The following is a 21,145-nucleotide window of genomic DNA, read 5'->3' as shown; positions in this document are numbered from 1 at the left end:
GATGCACCGCTAAGTGACAGACCTATTGCAGGAGCAGATGCAGACGTTATGAACGTTTGGCAAGCTCGGTATGATGACTACTTGATAGTTTAGTGCACCATGCTTATGGCTTAGAACCGGGGCTTCAAAAATGTTTTGAATGACATGGAGCATATTAGATGTTCCAAGAGCTGAAATTGGTATTTCAGACTCATGCCCGTGTTAAAAGAGGTATGAGACCTCTGAAAAGTAGTTAGCCTAGAAGATGGAGGAGAATAACTCAACCAGTGAGCATGTGCTCAAAATGTCTGAGTACTACAATCGCTTGAATCAAGTGGGAGTTAATCTTCTAGATAAGATAGTGATTGACAGAGTTCTCTAGTCACTATCACCAAGTTACTGGTACTTCATGATGAACTATAATATGCAAGGGATGACGAAAATGATTCCCGAGCTCTTTGTGATGCTGAAATGAACGAAGGTAGAAATCAAGAAAAGCATTAAATGTTGATGGTTAATGAGGGAGTCCTGGATTAGGGGGTCTCCGGACAGCCGGACTATCTCCATTGGCCGGACTGTTTTTCTATGAAGATACAAGATTGAAGACTTCGTCTCATTTCTGGATGGGACTCTACTTGGCGTGGAACGCAAGCTAGGCAACGCGTATATGGATATCTCCTCCTTTGTAACCGACCTTGTGTAACCCTAACCCTCTCTGGTGTCTATATAAACCGAAGGGTTTTAGTCCGTAGGACAACAATCACAACATACAATCATACCGTAGGCTAGCTTCTAGGGTTTAGCCTCTCTGATCTCGTGGTAGATCTATTCTTGTAACACCCACATCATCAATATCAATCAAGCAGGACATAGGGTTTTACCTCCATCAAGAGGGCCCGAACCTGGGTAAAACTTTGTGTCCCTTGCCTCCTGTTACCATCCGGCCTAGACGCACAGTTCGGGACCCCCTACCCGAGATCCGCCGGTTTTGACACCGACATTGGTGCTTTCATTGAGAGTTCCTCTGTGTCGTCGCCGTTAGGCTTGATGGCTCCCACTATCATCGGTAGCGATGCGGTCCAGGGTGAGACTTTTCTCCCCGGACAGATCTTCGTATTCGGCGGCTTTGCACTGCGGGCTAATTTGCTTGGCCATCTGGAGCAGATTGAAAGCTATGCCCCTGGCCATCAGGTCAGATTTGGAAGTTTGAATTACACGGCCAACATCCGTGGGGACTTGATCTTCGACGGATTCGAGCCACAGCCGGGCGCGCCGCACTGTCGCGATGGGTATGACCTAGCTCTGCCACCGGACGGTACCCCAGAGGCCGCGCCCACATCAGCTCCGACCCTCACCTCGGAGCCAACTGTGCCAATCGAGGACAGGTGGCTAGACACCGCCTCAGGGGCTGCAATCTCGACGGAGATCGAGCCAAACACCAGCATAATCCTCTGCACGGCCCGTGACTCCAAGGTGTCGGACTCTCTTCCGGACCCAGAATCATCCGCGCCCCCGCCAATCGAATCCGATTGGGCGCCGATCATGGAATTCACCGCCGCGGATATCTTTCAGCACTCGCCCTTCGGCGACATCCTGAATTCACTAAGGTCTCTCTCTTTGTCAGGAGAGCCCTGGCCGGATTGTGGCCAATAGGATTGGGATGCGGACGACGAAGAAATTCGACGCCCACCCACCACCAACTTTGTAGCCACTGTCTATGATTTAATCGACATGCTCGACTTCGACTCTGAAGACATTGACGGTATGGACGACGATGTAGGAGACGAACATGAACCAGCACCTATAGGGCACTGGAAAGCCACCTCGTCGTATGACATATACATGGTGGATACACCCAATGAAGGCAACGGCGACGAGATAGCGGAGGATGACCCCTCCAAGAAGCAACCCAAGCGCCAACGTCAGCGGCGCTGCTCTAACTCCCGCCAAAGCAAAAGTGGTGATACCGGCACAGGAGATAATAACACTGCGGATAGCGTCGAAGACAACAACAATCCCCTCCAGCAAGATTTAGAGCAGGAGGATGAAGGAGCCAGCTCTCCTGAGAGGGCGGCTGGCAGAGAGGAGGAGGATGATAATTACATGCCCCCCTCTAAAGATGAGGCAAGCCTCAGCGACAATGAATTCGCCGTACCAGAGGATCCCGTCGAACAAGAGCGCTTCAAGCACAGGCTTATGGCCACGGCAAATAGCCTGAAGAAAAAGCAGAAGCAACTTCAAGATGATCAAGATCTGCTAGCTGACAAATGGACTGAAGTCCTTGTGGTCGAGGAATATAAACTTGACCGTGCCTCCAAGAGTTATCCAAGGCGCAGGTTACTACCCCGACTGGAGGAAGAAGCGTATGATACGGCTGATCGGCCACCTCGTGGCCGCGATAGAGAGGCATTCCAGCCAAAAGCTCATCCTCCACCCCAATGCCATCCAAATAAAAAGGCATGGGGAGATACGCCAGACCTGCGAGACATATTGGAGGACAAAGCAAAGCATTCAAGATCGATCTACGGATCACGAGGGCGCACCACTCTACGATACGGTAAATGTCACGCCGGATACAGTAAAAGCAAATCCGGCCGGGCCGAACACAGCGGGCAGGACCCATACGAGCTGCATCGTGATATAGCTCAATACAGAGGCGCCGCACACCCCTTATGCTTCACAGACGAAGTAATGGAACATCAATTCCCAGAAGGTTTCAAACCTATAAACATTGAATCATACGACGGCACAACAGATCCCACAGTATGGATTGAGGACTTCCTCCTCCACATCCACATGGCCCGCGGTGATGACTTACATGCCATCAAATACCTCCCACTAAAACTCAAAGGACCAGCACGGCACTGGCTTAATAGCTTGCCAGCGGACTCCATTAGCTATTGGGAAGATCTGGAAGCCGCATTCCTCGACAACTTTTAGGGCACTTATGTGCGACCACCAGATGCCGATGACTTGAGCCACATAATTCAACAGCCAGAAGAGTCGGCCAGGCAATTCTGGACTCGGTTCCTTACAAAGAAAAATCAAATCGTTGACTGTCCGGATGCGGAGGCCTTAGCGGCTTTCAAGCACAACATCCGAGATGAGTGGCTAGCCCGGCACCTTGGTCAGGAAAAGCTGAAATCTATGGCAGCCCTCACGACGCTCATGACCCGCTTTTGTGTGGGAGAAGACAACTGGTTGGCTCGTAGTAACAACATATCAAAGAACCATGGTACCTCAGATATCAAGGACGGCAATAGCAGGTCACATCGCAACAAGCATAAGCGCCGCATTAACGGCGAAAGTACTGAGGATACGACAGTCAATGCCGGATTCAAAGGCTCTAAACCCGGTCAGCGGAAAAAGCCATTCAAACAAAGTACGCCGGGTCCGTCCAGCTTCGACCTTATACTCGATCGCTCGTGTCAAATACACGGCACCCTAGACAAGCCAGCCAATCACACCAACATGGATTGTTGGGTGTTCAAGCAGGCTGGCAAGTTAATTGCCGAAAACAAGGACAAGGGGCCGCATAGCGATGACGAGGAAGAACCCCGGCAGCCGCACACTGGAGGACAGAAGAGGTTTCCCCCGCAAGTGCGGACGGTGAACATGATATACGCAACCCACATCCCCAAGAGGGAGCGGAAGCATGCACTCACGGACGTATATGCGTTGGAGCTAGTCGCCCCAAAGTTCAACCCTTGGTCCTCCTGTCCGATCACCTTCGATCACAGGGACCACCCCACTAGTATCCGTCATGGCGGATTCGCCGCACTGGTCCTAGACCCAATCATCGATGGATTTCACCTCACTCGAGTCCTTATGGACGGCGATAGTAGCCTGAACCTGCTTTATCAGGACACAGTGCGCAAAATGGGTATAGACCCCTCAAGGATCAAACCCACTAAGACGACCTTTAAAGGCGTCATTCCAGGCGTAGAGGCCCACTACACAGGCTCAATTACACTGGAAGAGGTCTTCGGGTCCCCGAATAACTTCCGAAGTGAAGAGTTAATCTTCGATATAGTCCCATTCCGCAGTGGTTACCACGCACTGCTCGGACGAACCGCATTTGCTAGATGCAATGCGGTGCCACATTATGCATACCTCAAGCTCAAGATGCTAGGACCCCGCGGAGTTATTACAGTCAACGGAAACACAGAGCGCTCTCTCCGAACAGAGGAGCACACCGCGGCCCTTGCAGCAGAAGCGCAAAGCAGCCTCTCAAGGCAATCTACCAGTTCGGCATTTCAAAGCCCAGACACCTTCAAGCGCGCTCGGGGTAATCGGCAAACAGACCGCCTGGCGCGATCTGAGCTCGCGTAGCAATACGCTGGCCACCCCAATCCCATCCCAACGACGTTGTTCATGCTGCGCGTACATAATTACGCATTAACAATACCATGGGCACAGGTGGGGAGGGGGGGCACAACCACGGCACACCCCAAAGCGCGGCCTAAACTGCACCAGGGGCTTCCCGTTTGGTTATTTTTCTTTTTCTTTCAGGACTTCAATCTCTGGAAACATTGTCCGGCAGCTCTATATATTGCCGAACACATGATACAGCAACCAAGGAGGCCGACAACCACGGAATTCCCAGGTGGATTACAGATTTCATATAATTCCTCAGCTCGCCCTAGGAAGGGACATAGTCCTACTCTTTTGCTTATTACACTATGTGTATCACTCTGCTTTAATGCAATTCTTTCATATACAATGCATGACATTACGACTATTATTGCATTTTTGTTATATGTATACATATCTATGTGTTCATTAATGACGCCTAGCAACCGTACACTCTGGTACGGCCAATGCACCAGGGGCTTACGTACCCACAATATGGTGTGCAAAGTCCGAACACTTTCACAAGTGCGGCACCCCGAACTTATAGCATTATATGCATCAGCTCCGAATCATGTCTTTGGTCAAATGTTGGGTTTGCCCGGCTCCTATGTTTTGGTACCTTACGTTCCGCTCTATCGGCTAAGGTAGCGCTAGGAGAACTACTGCGATTGTGCCCCGGTTCTGCCGGGCCGAGCACCTCAGTAGAGAAAGCTAAAACTGACTGTCATGATAAGGCGAGAGACTGGTTGCTGTTCGGCAAGGTTTTTCGAGTCCCTAAAGACTTATGCTGCTTAGGGCGAGGGGCCGGCTCCGTCCGGCTTATAGGCGTGTATCGCGCCCCGAATTCGGCCTTCCGAATACTAGGGGCTTCGCCGAAATTTAAAATTATAGAATTCTATGGCTAAGTGAGAGTGATAAAACATTATTAGTCTGGTTGCCTTGTTCGTTGTGCTGAGCACCTCCCTCGAAGAACCCAAACATGGGAACAAGAGTGCTCAGGTTTATCCCAAACACCCCGGCACTCATGGCATGGGGGCAGAAGCTGAGGACTAGCCATCTCTCAGATTGGATAAACAGCCAAACAGAAGGTAATATTTTAAATTCACACAAGTGTTGCATAGCGAAAACGATACAAGTTTTCATACATACAGGACAAAACGAGCAAGTCTCGTTCAAATATTACATTTTGCGAACACTCATCCACGATAAGACGGGCGCCCGACAGAACACCCTCGTAGTACATCTCGGGGTGGCGGTGCTCCTTGCCCTCCGGCGGCCCCTCCTTGATCAGCTTCACGGCGTCTAGCTTGACCCACTGCGTTTTTACACGGGCGAAGGCCCGGCGTGCACCTTCAATGCCGACAGATCGCTTCACGACCTCCAGCCATGGGCAGGCATCCACAAGCCGCCTCACCAGGCCAAAGAAGCTGTTCGGAAGGGCGTTGCCAGGCCACAACCGGACTATGAAGCCCTTCATGGCCTGATCGGCCGCCTTATGTAGCTCGGCCATCTGCTTCAGCTGGTCGCTCATTGGCACCGGATGTTCGGCCTCAGCATACTGAGACCAGAACAGCTTCTCCGCTGAGCTTCCATCCTCGGCCTGGTAGAATAGTGCGGCATCGGACACACTGTGGGGCAAATCTGTGAATGCTCCTGAAGAGCTCCGGATTCGTATAAGTAATCGGTAATTCACCTTTACATGCTTGCTTTGCATATAGAAAGCCTTACCCACCGCTATCTTCTTCATTGCATCGCTCTCCTGAAGGGCCTTCTGGGCCTCGGCCTTGGCACTCTTCGCGCTCTCACGGGCCGCGGCAAGCTCAGACTCTTTCGTCTTCAAGTCAAGCTCCAATGCCTCGTGCTTTGTCACGAGAGCCAGGAGCTCTTGCTGCACCTCACCCACCCGAGCCTCGTGCCTCTCTCGCTCAGTGCGCTCTTGGGCCGCCTTTTCTTCAGCCTGGGATGGCGCTTGCTTCAGGGTCGCCACCTCGGTTGTGGCCCCTGGCAAAACATACAATGATCCTGTCATTTTGCAATGGCATCCTTTTTTATATACATATATCTATAGACGGGGTATTACTTACCCTTGTTCTCCTCGAGCTGCCTCTTAGCAAGGCCGAGCTCTTTCTGGGACCCCTCGAGGGCCTCCTTCAGTACGGCGACCTCCGCAGTTAGTGCCGCGGACGCCAGAAGCGAAGCCTGCATATGCATATTGACATACTTATATTAGACTCATGCGATATTATTTGATCCTTTGTTCGGCTTTTCTTCACGAACACCAAACAAAGCATCAGGGGCTACTGTCTATGCGGTAACACTTCTACTACATTTTAAAACACTTACCTTGAAGCCTGTTAGAAGGCTAGTATAGGCTTCAGTCAATCCGCTCTTGGCGGACTGAACCTTCTGGATCACCGCACTCATGATAGTGCGGTGCTCCTCCTCGATGGAAGCGCTGCGAAGCGCTTCCAACATAGTGTCCGGCGTCTCTGGGTGGACAGAGGTCACCGGCACAGGTGTGTCACCCTACTTAGAAGGGGACCGCCTGCCCGAGCTCGGATCCGTTGGAGGATCCGGCGCGGTGTTCGGTTGAGTGCCGAACTCGGAGCTCTCGGGGACCCCGTCCCCTCGGCTCCCGGAGTCCGGAAGGTCGCCTTGAGGCGCCTCCAGGACTGTCCCCCCTTGATTCAGTGGCTCTTGAGACAACACCTCGACGTCGTCGGCCAGATGAGGGGAGGTGGCGGTCGGGACTGGATCGCTATCCATGTGTGACGAGCCCAGGGAGCCGTCCGAGGATACCTCGATATTGGCTCGGGGCGTCCTGTACAATTGAGCTCGGCGTTAGGGAAAGCAATGCGACAAAGGGAATCCTATGGGTTACTTTGGTATCCAAACACTTACGATCTCCCCTGGGGCTTGCCCCTGGGTAACCACTCGTCTTCACTTTCGTCGGTGGCGGTAGAGCTGTCCGGAAGGAGCATCCTTCCCTTCTTGGACCCTTCAGCCTCCCCAGTTGGGGCGGCCTTCCTTTTCTTGTCTCCCCCACTCGGTGGGGGAGCCTCTTCTTCCTCTTCCTCGTCTTCGGGGGAAGAGTGCGCCGCAGAGTCATCGGACAGTGAGTCCGACGACGCCTGGCGTCGGGAACTCTTTCGAGCTCCCTTGGCCTTCTTGGTCTTCTCCGGCACCTTATAAGGGGATGGAGTCAGCATCTTCGTCAGAAGAGCGTCTGCGGGGCCTTCGGGCAAGGGAGCCGGACGGTCGATCTGTCCGGCCATCTTCTGCCAGTCCTGTCAAAATTACGGGAGTTTAGATCCCGCATAGAGCGAATCTACACATATATAACAAATATCATGTAAGAGGTAAAACAACTTACGGCACTAGCGTGGCGCTTCGCGCTGAATCTGCAATCCTCACTAATGGGGGGGAGGGACTGCGGCGCCCTTGAACAGCACCCTCCAGGCATCTTCATGAGTCGTGTCGAAGAGCCTGTTCAGAGTTCGGTGCTGCGCCGGATTGAACTCCCACAAGGTAAACTCCCGTTGTTGGCACGGGAGTATCCGGCGAACGAGCATAACCTGGACTATGTTGACAAGCTTGAGCTTCTTATCCACCATGTTCTGAATACATGACTAGAGTCCGGTCAGCTCTTTTGAATTACCCCAGGACATGCCCTTCTCTTTCCAGGAGGTGAGGCGCATGGGGATGCCAGATCGGAACTCTGGGGCCGCTACCCATGCGGGGTCGCGCGGCTTGGTGAAATAGAACCACCCCGATTGCCACCCCTTTATGGTCTCCACGAAGGTGCCCTCGAGCCATGTGATGTTGGGCATCTTGCCCACCATGGCGCCTTCGCACTCCGCCTGGCGGCTTCTCACTACCTTCGGCTTGACATTGAAGGTCTTCAGCCATAAGACGATGTGGGGCTTGATGCGGAGGAAGGCCTCGCACACGACGATAAACGCCGAGATGTTGAGGATGAAGTTTGGGGCTAGATCATGGAAATCTTGGCCATAATAAAACATGAGCCCCCGGACGAAGGGATGGAGAGGGAATCCTAGTCCGCGGAGGAAATGGGTGAGGAATACCACCCTCTCATGGGGCTCGGGGGTGGGGATGAGCTGTCCCTCATCTGGGAGCCGGTGCGCGATGTCGTCGTGCAGGTATCCGGCTCTCCTCAGTTTCTTGATGTCTCCCTCCGTGACGGAGGAGACCATCCACTTGCCTCCCGCTCCGGACATGGTTGGGGAGGGTTGAGATGGAAGTGAGGACTTGGGCGCTAGAGCTCGAGCGTGCGGGAGCGGATGAGCAGAGGAGGAAGAAGGCGTGGATAGAAAGGTGAATCCTTATCCCTTTATATGGGCGGACAAAATTGAGCGTCCCCACTTGCCTGGTAAAACTCGCTTATCCCCCAAGCGCCGCAATTGATGGCGCGGTTGGGTTATCCATGCCTGTATTGATGAGAATCCCGTAATAAGGGGAAATGGTCTTTGCTTTGACAAGACGTGTCGAAAAACTACCTCGCGTTATGTGCAGGGCTAGTTAAAAGAAATAGTTTGAATAATCGCCAGGCCGTGACGTAACGTCATGTTGCCAAAACAAGCTAGAGGATTAGATCTGCGAAAGCATTATTCTCTACGGTGAAATGTGGAACTTATTTTGCAGGGTCGGACACTATCCTCGTATTCAAATTCTTCTGTGATGTATTCAGAGAAGGAACCCGCCTTGCAATTCCGAAGACAACTGCGCATCGGACTCATCGTCATTGAAGCCTGGTTCAGGGGATACTGAGGGAGTCCTGGATTAGGGGGTCTCCGGACAGCCGGACTATCTCCATTGGCCGGACTGTTAGACTATGAAGATACAAGATTGAAGACTTCGTCTCGTGTCCGGATGGGACTCTACTTGGCGTGGAAGGCAAACTAGGCAATGCGTATATGGATATCTCCTCCTTTGTAACTGACCTTGTGTAACCCTAACCCTCTCCGGTGTCTATATAAACCGAAGGGTTTTAGTTCGTAGGACAACAATCACAACATACAATCATAGCGTAGGCTAGCTTCTAGGGTTTAGCCTCTCTGATCTCGTGGCAGATCTACTCTTGTAACACCCATATCATCAATATCAATCAAGCAGGTCGTAGGGTTTTACCTACATCAAGAGGGCCCGAACCTGGGTAAAACTTCATGTCCCTTGCCTCCTGCAACCATCCGGCCTAGACGCACAGTTCGGGACCCCTACCTGAGATCCACCGGTTTTGACACCGACAGTTAACAAGACCACTAGGTTCAAGTAAAAGGGCAAGGGAAAGAAAGAGAACTTCAAGAAGAATGGCAAGCAAGTTGCCACTCCCATGAAGAAGCCCAAAGCTAGACCCAAGCCTGAAACTGAGTGCTTCTATTGCAAAGGAAATGGTCACTGAAAGCGGAACTGCCCCAAATACTTGGCGGATAAGAAGGATGGCAAAGTGAACAAAAGTATATATGATATACAAGTTATTGATGTGTACTTTACTGGTGTTCATAGTAACCCCTGGGTATTTGATACTGGTTCAGTTGCTATGATTAGTAACTTGAAACAGAAGTTACAAAATGAATAGAGACTAGTTGAAGGCGAGGTGACGATGTGTGTTGGAAGTGATTCCAAGGTTTATAAGATCACCATCGCACACTCCCTTTACCTTCGGGATTAGTGTTGAACCTAAAGTAAATGTTATTTGGTGTTCGCTATGAATGGATCATGTTTATTGCAATACGGTTATTCATTTAAGTCAAAGAATAATTGTTATTCTGTTTACATGAATAAAACCTTCTGTGGTCATACACCTAAGGTGAATGATTTATTGAAGCACGATCGTAGTGATACACATATTCATGATATTGATGCCAAAAGATGCAAAGTTGATAATGATAGTGCAAAATACTAATGGCACTGCCATTTAGGTCATATTGGTGTAAAGCGCATGAAGAAACTCCATGCTGATGGGCATTTGGAATCACTTGATTATGAATCACTTGATGCTTGCGAACCATGCCTCATGGGCAAGATGACTATGACTCCATTCTCCGGAACAATGGAGCGAGCAACAAACTTATTGGAAAAAATACATACTGATGTATGCGATCCAATGAGTGTTGAGGCTCGCAGCGGGTATCGTTATATTCTGACCTTAATAGATGATTTGAGAAGATATGAGTATATCTACTTAATGGAACACAAGTCTTAAACGTTTGAAAAGTTCAAAGAATTTCAGAGTGAAGTGGAGAATCATCGTAGCAAGAAAATAAAGTTTCTATGATATGACCGCGGAGATGAAATATTTGAGTTACGAGTTTGGCCTTCATTTGAAACAATGTCGAATAGTTTTGCAACTCACGCCACCTGGAACACCATAGCGTAATGGTGTGTCCGAACATCATAACCATACTTTATTAGATATGGTGCAATCTATGATGTCTCTTACCGATCTACCACTATCGATTTGGGGTTATGCATTAGAGACAGCTGCATTCACGTTATGTCTAAAAATCTGTTGAGATGACACCGTATGAACTGTGGTTTAGCAAGAAACCTAAGCTGTCGTTTCTTAAAGTTTGGGGTTGCGATGCTTATGTGAAAAAGTTTCAGCCTGATAAGCTCAAACCCAAATCGGAGAAGTGCGTCTTCATAGGATACCCAAAAGAAACTATTGGGTACACCTTCTATCACAGATCCGAAGGCAAGATCTTTGTTGCTAAGAGTGGATCCTTTCTAGAGAAGGAGTTTCTCTCGAAATAAGTGAGTGGGAGGAAAGTAGAACTTGATGAGGTAATTGTACCTTCTCCCGAATTGGAAAGTAGTTCATCATAGAAATCAGTTCCAGTGATGCCTACACCAATTAGTGAGGAAGTTAATGATGATGATCATGAAGCTTCAGATCAAGTTACTACCGAACCTCGTAGGCCAAGCAGAGTACGTTCCACACCAGAGTGGTACGGTAAACCAGTTCTGGAAGTCATATTACTAGACCATGATGAACCTACAAACTATGAGGAAGCGATGATGAGCCCAGATTCCGAGAAATGGCTTAAGGCCATGAAATATGAGATGGGATCCATGTACGAGGAAAAAGTATGGACTTTGATTGACTTGCCCGATGATCGATGAGCCAGAATAAATGGATCTTCAAGAGGAAGACGAACGCTGATAGTAGTGTTACTATCTACAAAGCTCGAATTGTTGCAAAAGGTTTTCGAAAAGTTCAAAGTGTTGATTACGATGAGATTTTCTCACTCGTATCGATGCTTAAAAATCTGTTTGAATCATGTTAGTGGTTGCCCAATTTTATGAAATCTGGCAAATGGATATCAAAACTACATTCCTTAATGGATTTATTAAAAAAGAGTTGTATGTGATGCAACCAGTAGGTTTTGTCAATCCTAAAGATGCTAACAAAGTGTGCAAGCTCCAGCGATCCATCTATGGACTGGTGCAAGCATCTCGGAGTTGGAATATACGCTTTGATGAGTTGATCAAAGCATATAGTTTTATAAAGACTTGCGGTGAAGCCTGTATTTACAAGAAAGTGAGTGGGAGCACTATATCCTTTCTGATAAATATATGTGAATAACATATTGTTGATCGGAAATGATGTAGAATTTTCTGGAAAGCATAAAGGAGTGTTTCAAAGAAGCTTTTCAAAGAAAGACCTCGGTAAAGCTGCTTACATATTGAGCATCAAAATCTATAGATATAGATCAAGATGCTTAGTAAGTTTTTTCAATGAGTGCATACCTTGACAAGATTTTGAAGAAGTTCAAAATGGAACAGTCAAAGAAGGAGTTCTTGTCTATGTTGCAAGGTGTGAAGTTGAGTAAAGACTCAAAACTAGACCACGGCCGAAAATAGAAAGAGAATGAGAAGTCATTCCCTATGCCTCAGTCATAGGTTCTATAAAGTATGCTATGATGTGTACCAGACCTATTGTATACCTTAGCATGATTTTGGCAAGGGAGTACAATAGTGATCTAGGAATAGATCACTGGACAATGGTCAAAATTATCCTTAGAGGACTAAGGAAATATTTCTCGGTTATGGAGGTGATAAAACAGTTTGTCGTAAAGAGTTATGTTGATGCAAGCTTTTGACACCGATCTAGATGACTCTAAGTCTCGATCTAGATACATATTGAAAGTGGGAGCAATTAGCTAGAGTAGGTCCATGCAGAGTATTGTGGACATAGAAAATTTGCAAAATACATACGGATCTGAATGTTGCAGAACCATAGACTAAACTTCTCTCAAGCAAAACATGATCACTCTTTGGGTGTTAATCACATAGCGATGTGAACTAGATTATTGACTCTAGTAAACCCTTTGGGTATTAGTCACATGAAGATGTGAACTAATAACATAAAGATGTGAACTATTGGTGTGAAATCACATGATGATGTAAACTAGATTACTGACTCTAGTGCAAGTGGGAGACTGAAGAAAATATGCCCTAGAGGCAATAATAAAGTTGTAATTTATATTTCCTTATATCATGATAAATGTTTATTATTCATGCTAGAATTGTATTAACCGGAAACTTAGTACATGTGTGAATACATAGACAAACAAAGTGTCCCTAGTATGCCTCTACTTGACTAGCTCGTTAATCAAAGATGGTTAAGTTTCCTAGCCATAGACATGTGTTGTCATTTGATGAACGGGATCACAGCATTAGAGAATGATGTGATGGACAAGACCCATCCGTTAGCTTAGCACTATGACCGTTTAGCTTCTTTCTATTACTTTCTTCATGACTTATACATGTTCCTCAGACTATGAGATTATGCAAATCCCGAATACCGTAGGAACACCTTGTGTGCTATCAAACATCACAACATAAGTGGTGATTATAAATATGCTATACAGGTGTCTCCAATGGTGTTTGTTGAGTTGGCATAGATCGAGATTAGGATTTGTCACTTCGTGTATCGAAAAGGTATCTCTGGGCCCTCTCGGTAATGCACATCACTATGAGCCTTGCAAGCAATGTGACTAATGAGTTAGTCACGGTATGAGACATTACGGAACGAGTAAAGAGACTTGTCGGTGACGAGATTGAACTAGGTATGATGTTACCGACGATCGAATCTCAGGCAAGTAACATACCGATGATAAAGAGAACAACATATGTTGTTGTGCGGTTTGACCGATAAAGATCTTCGTAGAATATGTAGGAACCAATATGAGCATCTAGGTTCCGCTATTGGTTATTGACCGGAGATGTGTCTCCGTCATGTCTACATAGTTCTCGAACCCGTAGGGTCCGCACGCTTAACATTCGATGACGATATGTATTGTGAGTTATGTGATTTGATGCACGGAAGGTTGTTCGGAGTCCTGGATGAGATCACGAACATGACGAGGAGTCTCGAAATGGTCGAGACATAAAGATTCATATATTGGAAGGCTACATTCGGACACGGGAATGGTTCGGGTTGTTTCGGAGTACCGGGGGTTACCGGAACCCCCCCGGGTAGTTATTGGGCCTCATGGGCGTAATGGTGGAAAAGAGGAGGCAGGCCATGGTGTGGTGTGTGCCCCCAATATCCCAAACCGAATTGGACTAGGGCTAGGGGGCCGGGGCCCCCTTTTCCTTCCCTTCTTCCTCCCTTCCTTCTTCTCCTACTCCTACTTGTGGCTGGCCCTCCTTTATATACGGGGGAGGGGGCACCCCATGGACACATAAGTTGATCTTTAGCCGTGTGCGTGCCCCCTCCATAGTTTTCCACCTCGGTCATATTGTCGTAGTTCTTAGGCAAAGCCCTGCGTCGGTAACTTCATCATCTCCGTCAACAAGCCAGGGGTAACATGTCGGATACGATCATACCAGCACTAAAGCACCGGATCCCATCAGAACATCGAAGCTAAGCATGCTTGGGCGAGAGTAGTACTAGGATGGGTGACCTCCTGGGAAGTCCTCGTGTTGCATTCCCTTTTTTATTATTTTTTTGTGCATCGTGAGAAACAAACGCACGTGTGCGATATATATATATATTAACCCGTTAACTTATTTTTGATGTTTGCGATATGTTTTAGCTCGCAGCTCATTACTCACGCGTCTAGGGGGAGTTGGGGCGCGAAAAGCGCGTTATGGAAGGGGTGTAAAATACGTGTTTCTGCGGTATAGAGGGAGGGGTGGAAGTCATGGTAAACTCGTCTTCGTAGTTGAGCGAGAGAGTAAGTAGTATAGGGCATTATCCATTATTAGGCAATGGTTGTAATGGTAGTAAGAATGTACAGTCGTCTTTGTAGTGGACCTGGGAGTGGAAAGCATAAGGGATGAAGCCGGGGGTAACATGTCAGATGCGATCATACTTGCACTAAAGCAGCAGATCCCATGAAAACTCCAAAGTTAAGCGTGCTTGGGCGAGAGTAGTACTAGGATGGATGACCTCCTGGGAAGTCCTCATGTTGCATTCCCTTTTTAATTATTATTTTGCGCCTCGTGAGAAACGGAACGCACGTGCGCGATATATATTAACCCCGTCATCTTATTTTTGATGTTTGCGATATGTTTTAGCTCGCATCTCATTACTCACGCGTCTAGGGGGAGTTGGGGCGCGAAAAGCGCTTTCTTAATGGGGTGTAAAATACGTGTTGCTGCGGTATAGAGGAGGGGTGGAAATCGTGGTAAACTCGTCTCCGTAGTTGAGCGATAGAGTAAGTAGTATAGGGCATTATCCATTATTAGGCAACGGTTGTAATGGTAGTAAGAATGTACAGCTGTATTTGTAGCGGACCTGGGAGTTGGAAGCATAAGGGATGAAGCCGGGGGTAACATGTCGGATGCGATCATACCAGCACTATAGCACTGGATCTCATCAGAACTCCGAAGTTAAGCTTGCTTTGGCGAGAGTAGTATTTGGATGGGTGACCTCCTGGGAAGTCCTCGTGTTGCATTCCCTTTTCAATTATTATTTTGTGCCCCGTGAGAAATAGAACGCATGTGGGCGATATATATTAACCCCATTATCTTATTTTTGACGTTTGCAATATGTTTTAGCTCGCATCTCATCACTACTAGGAAAAAAGGGCTATAGATAATATGGACACTAATGGCGCACCAGACATGTGGTGCGCCACTGCTATATAGAAGTGGCGCACCATGTGTTGGTGCCCCATTAGTGTGATAGACACTAATGGCGCACCACGCCCATGGTGTGCCACTACTAACATATTTTATTCTTCCAAAAATACTAATGGCGCACCAGGGCACAGTGCGCCATTACTAGTTTTCACTAGCAATGGCGCACCACTCACCCCGTGCGCCACTACTATCATTTTTTTGAAAAACTACTAATGGCGCACCACAAGTTGGTGCGGCACTAGTAACCATGGTGTGCCATTACTAATGGCGCATTTGTAGGTGGTGCTCCATTAGTAACCTGAGACCAGCTATATATTTTGGACAGCCACCTACACACTCACTTTCCCCACTTCATTCTCTCCACCTCCTCCTCCAAGCTTGTCTCGGGTGCCTCCTCCTCCTCACCTCATTTGCACCATAGATTCATCCAAATTAAGTGGTTAAATTACCTTTTTTGATAGGTAAGTAAGGGGAAAGCTTTCTTTATGTTGTAGATCTACTTTTTCCTCCCTCCAACAACATGCACAAGCACTTTTTATGGCCTAGCTAGATCTATGTATGTTTGTGGTGTTGCATATGTTTGTGGTGTTGCATATATGTTTGTGTTTGCGGGTACCGGTATTTGAAATGTGATCATTGCCAATATTTTGCCAGAATGTTGATTCATTTCCGTTTCGGCGAGAATTTTGGCACTATGCATTCTTTTTGGTCCTATTTTTAGGGAAAGTCATGCCAAATTTTTTCTTGGTTCTAAAATATCGTTTTGCTCTATGCCGCAGGTGACCATGGTCCGTACGATGACCGACGGCATCGTGAATAGGTTTTTGAGCTCCACGAAGGCCGAGATGCTTCAAAATAACGAGACGAAGATAAGATGTTCGTGTCGAAGATGCAAGCTGAAGAGCCTTATTGCGGACCCGGATTCTGGGCAGGTGCGGGACCACCTGCTCTTGCGTGGTTTCATGGATGACTATGAAGTCATCCATGGGGGCCGGGCAAGAAATGAGGAAGGGAAGCAAGACAACAACCGCGGCGAGGGCGGGCGAGAAGACGAAGAATCTCTAGGACATGATCACAACGGTGATGTTGTACACAGTCACCATGTAGAAGATGCCGGACATGATGATGAGGAAGATCAAGACGAAGGGCATGATCATGAAGATGAAGATGCCGGAGCAGACGATGATGGACCATCAATGGGCTGGGTGCAGGAACCTCATATTCAAGAGCTGCTTCTCAAGCAGACGGATAACGCAAGAGCTGTCGCCCGGGAGAAAGCCAAGCTAGATCAATTGGAGATAGATGCGGTTACTCCATTGTATGATGGATGCAGGCCCGAGGATACCCGCCTGAAAGTAATGCTCATGGCTTTGGAGATGAAGGTAAAACACAAAATGACCGACGCATGCTTCGACGAGAACATGTCATTCAGGAACGAACGTCTTACCAAGGGGAACAAGTGCCCGACTAGTTTCGAGGAGGCGAAGAAAATCATGTGTCCTCTGGATTTACCGCACGTGAAATACCATGTGTGCATGAACAATTGCATCATTTATTGGGACGAGCATGCGGAGTCTACCATATGTCCGGTGTGCGGCGTCACTCGATACAAGAAGAGGAAGAAAGCTCCTCGAAAAGTGGTGTGGTACTTTCCGATCACTCCTCGTCTGCAGCGGTATTTCGTGGACCCTAAGGTAGCAAAGCTCCTGCATTGGCACGCGGATAGGGAGGATAAGAAGCGAGAAGATGACGCAAATGATCCGAAGATAAATAAAAAAGACAAGATGTTGAGTCACCCTAAGGATGGGAGCCAGTGGCAAGCGTTGATCTTCGAACACCCAGAATTTGGGAACGATCCAAGGAACATCATGCTGGGCACGAGGACCGATGGAGTCAATCCGTTTGGCATCCAGAGAAGCACACATAGCACCTGGCCTGTGTTTGTGTGGATGTACAACTTTCCCCCCTGGTTGTGCATGAAGAGGAAGTACATTCACATGAGTATGCTAATTGAAGGGCCGAAACAGCCAGGGAACGACATCAATCTGTATCTGGGGCTGCTAAAAGAGGAGCTAGACACGCTGTGGAAAATGCCAGCCAATACGTGGGACGCCGCAGAGAAAGAATATTTCCCTATGAGAGCCGCACTGCTCACGACGGTGCAGGACTATCTCGGTTACAGATATGTCTTGGGGCAGGTGGTCCACGGATTTTCTGGATGCGTCAGGTGCGTGGATGACACAACGTATCGCCAGCTAGATAGAGATCCCGGGTCTTCAAACCCGTGTTCGTGGGACATCGAAGGTGGCTTCGCGACGATGACTCGTGGAGAAAATGCAAGGATCTGTTCGATTGTGAAACCGAACCCCGAAGACGCCCGCGTACGAGGAGCGGCGAGGAAATAGACGAGCTGTTGAAAAATTGGAAAGATTTCCCACTGCCGAGAAAGAAGCAAAACGCGCCAGAGCCGGGAAAGAAGAGAAAGGCGCCAGAGCCACTGCTGAAGATATGGAAAACGAGGTCTGTTTTCTTGGACTTGACGTACTGGAAGATCCACCGTGTGCCTCATAGCCTTGATTTCATGCATATCACGAAGAACGTGTGCGAGAGTCTGCTTGGTACCCTGCTCAACATGCGAGAGAGGACCAAAGATGGGCCGAAAGAAAGGGCAGACTTGAAACCAATGGGCATCAGGGAGAAGCTTCACGCTAATGATGATGATGATGAGCTGAAGCAGGACACAGAAAGTCGTCGCAAAGGCAAAAAGGCCAAGAAGACTGGAAATGACCTCCCCCCCGCGTGCTTCACTCTAAGTCAGGAGGAGATCAATCAGTTTTTCACCTGCCTCATAGGAGTAAAACTTCCTTACGGTTACGCGGGGAAGATAATTAGCAGATACCTAGACTCAGCGAAGCAGAAGTTCTGCGGGATGAAGTCTCACGACTGTCACGTGCTGATGATGCAGATACTTCCAGTTGCAATCCGTGGGATTCATGGACGCGCATGTCCGTGAAATGCTATTTGGTCTATGCAACTTTTTCGACGTCATCTCTCCGAAGTCGGTTGGCATGAGGCAACTCAGAAGGTTACAGGAAGAGATCGTGGTGATACTATGTGAGCTTGACATGTACTTCCCGCCCGCATTCTTCGACGTTATGGTGCATCTGCTGGTCCATATCGTGGAGGATATCATCCAACTCGGGTCGACGTTCCAGCACAACATGATGCCGTTCGAAAGGATGAATGGTGTAATCAAAGGATATGTTCGCAACATCTCACGTCTAGAGGGAAGCATAAGTAGGGGCTTTCTGACCGAAGATTTCATCTCCTACTGCATGAATTATCTAGGCATCGAGAACCCCGTTGTTCTGCCCGTCAACAGGCACCTCGGCAGGTTCGCTGGATTGGGTCACCGTGAGGGTCGCCGCGAAATGCATGTCGGCTTCGAGGGTCGACTCGCCGACTTTGAAAGAGCAAACCTAGTCGCGCTACAACACATAGACGTGGTCGATCCTTGGGTGGTAGAGCACAAAACCTTTATTGAGAAGATATACAATGACCGAGGCCAACAGAGGACGGACGGAGATATAATCAAAGAGCACAACTCATGTTTCACGTGTTGGTTCAAGAAGAAGCTTCTGTCGTACCCTTTACATGAGGATTCTTCCGCGGAAGAACAACTCATATTCGCCTTGTCACAGGGTGCCGAGCACAACCTGATGACGTATGAGGCGTACGATATCAAGGGCTACACATTCTACACCGAGGGAAAGGACATGAAGAGCGATGGTTATCAGAACTCTGGGGTAACAATGGAATCCTACACCGGTAATGACAAGGACAGATACTACGGAAGGATCGAGGGGATCTGGGAGCTAAGCTACGCTGGAGAGAAGGTCCCGATGTTCCGTGTCAGATGGGCCAAGAGCGTCATAAAAGAAGACCGGTATTTCACCACCATGGTTATACCCGAAGCCAAATCCAACACCGCGGGCGCAAACCTCACCGCGAAAAATGAGCCATGGTACTGGCTTCCCAAGTGGACCAATGCTTCTTCATTATCGACCCGTCAAAGCCCAGTCGTGTTGTCGTGAGGAGAGGCACAAGAAAGATCATTGGAATGGATGGAGTCGTCAATGAGCAAGACTTCGACAAGTATGGCGACCCGAAGATGGAACATAACGACGACGGTGAAGTACCAGCATAGACCACAAGAAGAAGTAGGACCACCCTACCTAAAGGACGTCTGTTGAAGAGAAGAACACCATTTACAAAAAATAAGGGCAAGAAGATTGTGAGCAAATAGCTAGCTAAGATCGATTGTATTTAAATTGTAGCCTTCATTTCTCGATTGGATTTCGACATATTGAAATGATATTTCTTCTGTTCAAGTGTCCTCATGAATATTTATTTATGTTAATTATGCTATTGAATTTCTAATTCACAAAAAGTATTGAATTTCTTAATATTTTTTGAACTCATGAATATTTTAAATTTAATTCATGGGCACTTTTTGAATTCATGAATATTTTTTCAAATTTGATGATATTTTTTCATATTCAATATGAAAAAATATTGGATATTCATGAGGATACTCGATCTCGATCCCCCTCCATCTTTATCGCTATCCCCCCTCGCCAGATCCCCCTCGCCGCCGAGCACCCCCCGCACCCTCCCCCGCTCCACCGCCGCCGACGACCCCCCGCACCCACCCCCGCTCCACCGCCGCCACCGACCCCCCGCATCCTCCCCCGCTCCACCGCCGCCGCCGACCCCCCGCACCCTCCCCTGCTCCGCCGCTGCCGCCGACCCCCCGCACCTTCCCCCACTCCACCGCCGCCAATGATCTCCCGCACCCTCCCCTGTCTCCTCGCTCGGTTCCCCCCAACGGAACCGGCCGAGCGCACCACCCAGCCCCTCCCCCCCCCCCCCCGCCCCCGAGCGAGACCTAGGGTTCAAGACGCCGATGTTGGCCCTCTGCTAGGCAACAAAAATCCTAAAAAAATTACTAATGGCGCACCGCTAGGGGGTGCGCCATTGCTGTCCAAAAAAAGATTACTAATGGCGCACCTCTAGGGGATGCGCCATTGCTATCCAAAAAAAGATTACTAATGGCGCACTGCCAGGAGGTGCACCATTGCTATAAAAAAATACTAATCGCGCACCGCTAGGTGGTGCGCCATTGCTAACCCTCCCCCCCCCACTAAAATCCCCAGTCCCCTTTGTATCTTCCCCAATCGATCACATCTCACCCTCCCAGTGCCCCGACCCGTACTGCGCCGCCGCTATCCCCGCGCCCCCGTCGCCTCCCCCGCACCCGATGACCCCCGCGCCCGCTCCGCCGCCGGAGCACTAGGAGGAGGAGGCCCGCCGGAACATGTCTTCTTCCTCCGACCGACCCCATCTCGCCGTCGCCACCGCCTTCTGTTTCACCGAGAGGCTTCGCCTCCGCCGTCTATCACCCGTGTAACCTCGCCATTGTCCGTCACTACCCGGCCCCTACGCAGGTGCCCCTCCCCTCTCCACTTCCCCTTACTTCGCCCCATGCCTGATTGAGCCGACGCGCCAAGTACTAGGTAAGTTCTGAATTTTGGGGCGGTAGTGTGTGTAAGCGAGTGAGAGTGTTATGCATCGGCATCTGATGCTTCCTGGTTAGACTTGGGAGTTTGCATTTGATAACATTTCTATATATGCAAAG

The 21,145-nt window shown here is 48.7% G+C and overlaps 2 non-coding genes and 1 pseudogene across 2 annotated transcripts; all 3 read left to right on the top strand.

Annotated features, from left to right (window-relative positions):
- Window positions 1-14,173: 14,173 nt before the first annotated feature.
- Window positions 14,174-14,292, top strand: LOC123108910 (5S ribosomal RNA). Its single transcript, XR_006452256.1, has one exon. It is a non-coding gene; the product is annotated as a 5S ribosomal RNA (ribosomal RNA).
- A 369-nt stretch (window positions 14,293-14,661) lies between these two features.
- LOC123109034 (uncharacterized) lies at window positions 14,662-14,780 on the top strand (annotated as a pseudogene).
- A 364-nt stretch (window positions 14,781-15,144) lies between these two features.
- Window positions 15,145-15,263, top strand: LOC123108916 (5S ribosomal RNA). The gene has a single exon (XR_006452263.1). It is a non-coding gene; the product is annotated as a 5S ribosomal RNA (ribosomal RNA).
- The last annotated feature ends 5,882 nt before the right edge of the window (window positions 15,264-21,145 follow it).

Source organism: Triticum aestivum, chromosome 5A (assembly GCF_018294505.1).
Source record: "Triticum aestivum cultivar Chinese Spring chromosome 5A, IWGSC CS RefSeq v2.1, whole genome shotgun sequence".
NCBI lineage: Eukaryota > Viridiplantae > Streptophyta > Magnoliopsida > Poales > Poaceae > Triticum > Triticum aestivum.
The sequence above is the reverse complement of the archived record's forward strand: the minus strand, read 5'-3'. Positions and strand labels throughout refer to the sequence as shown.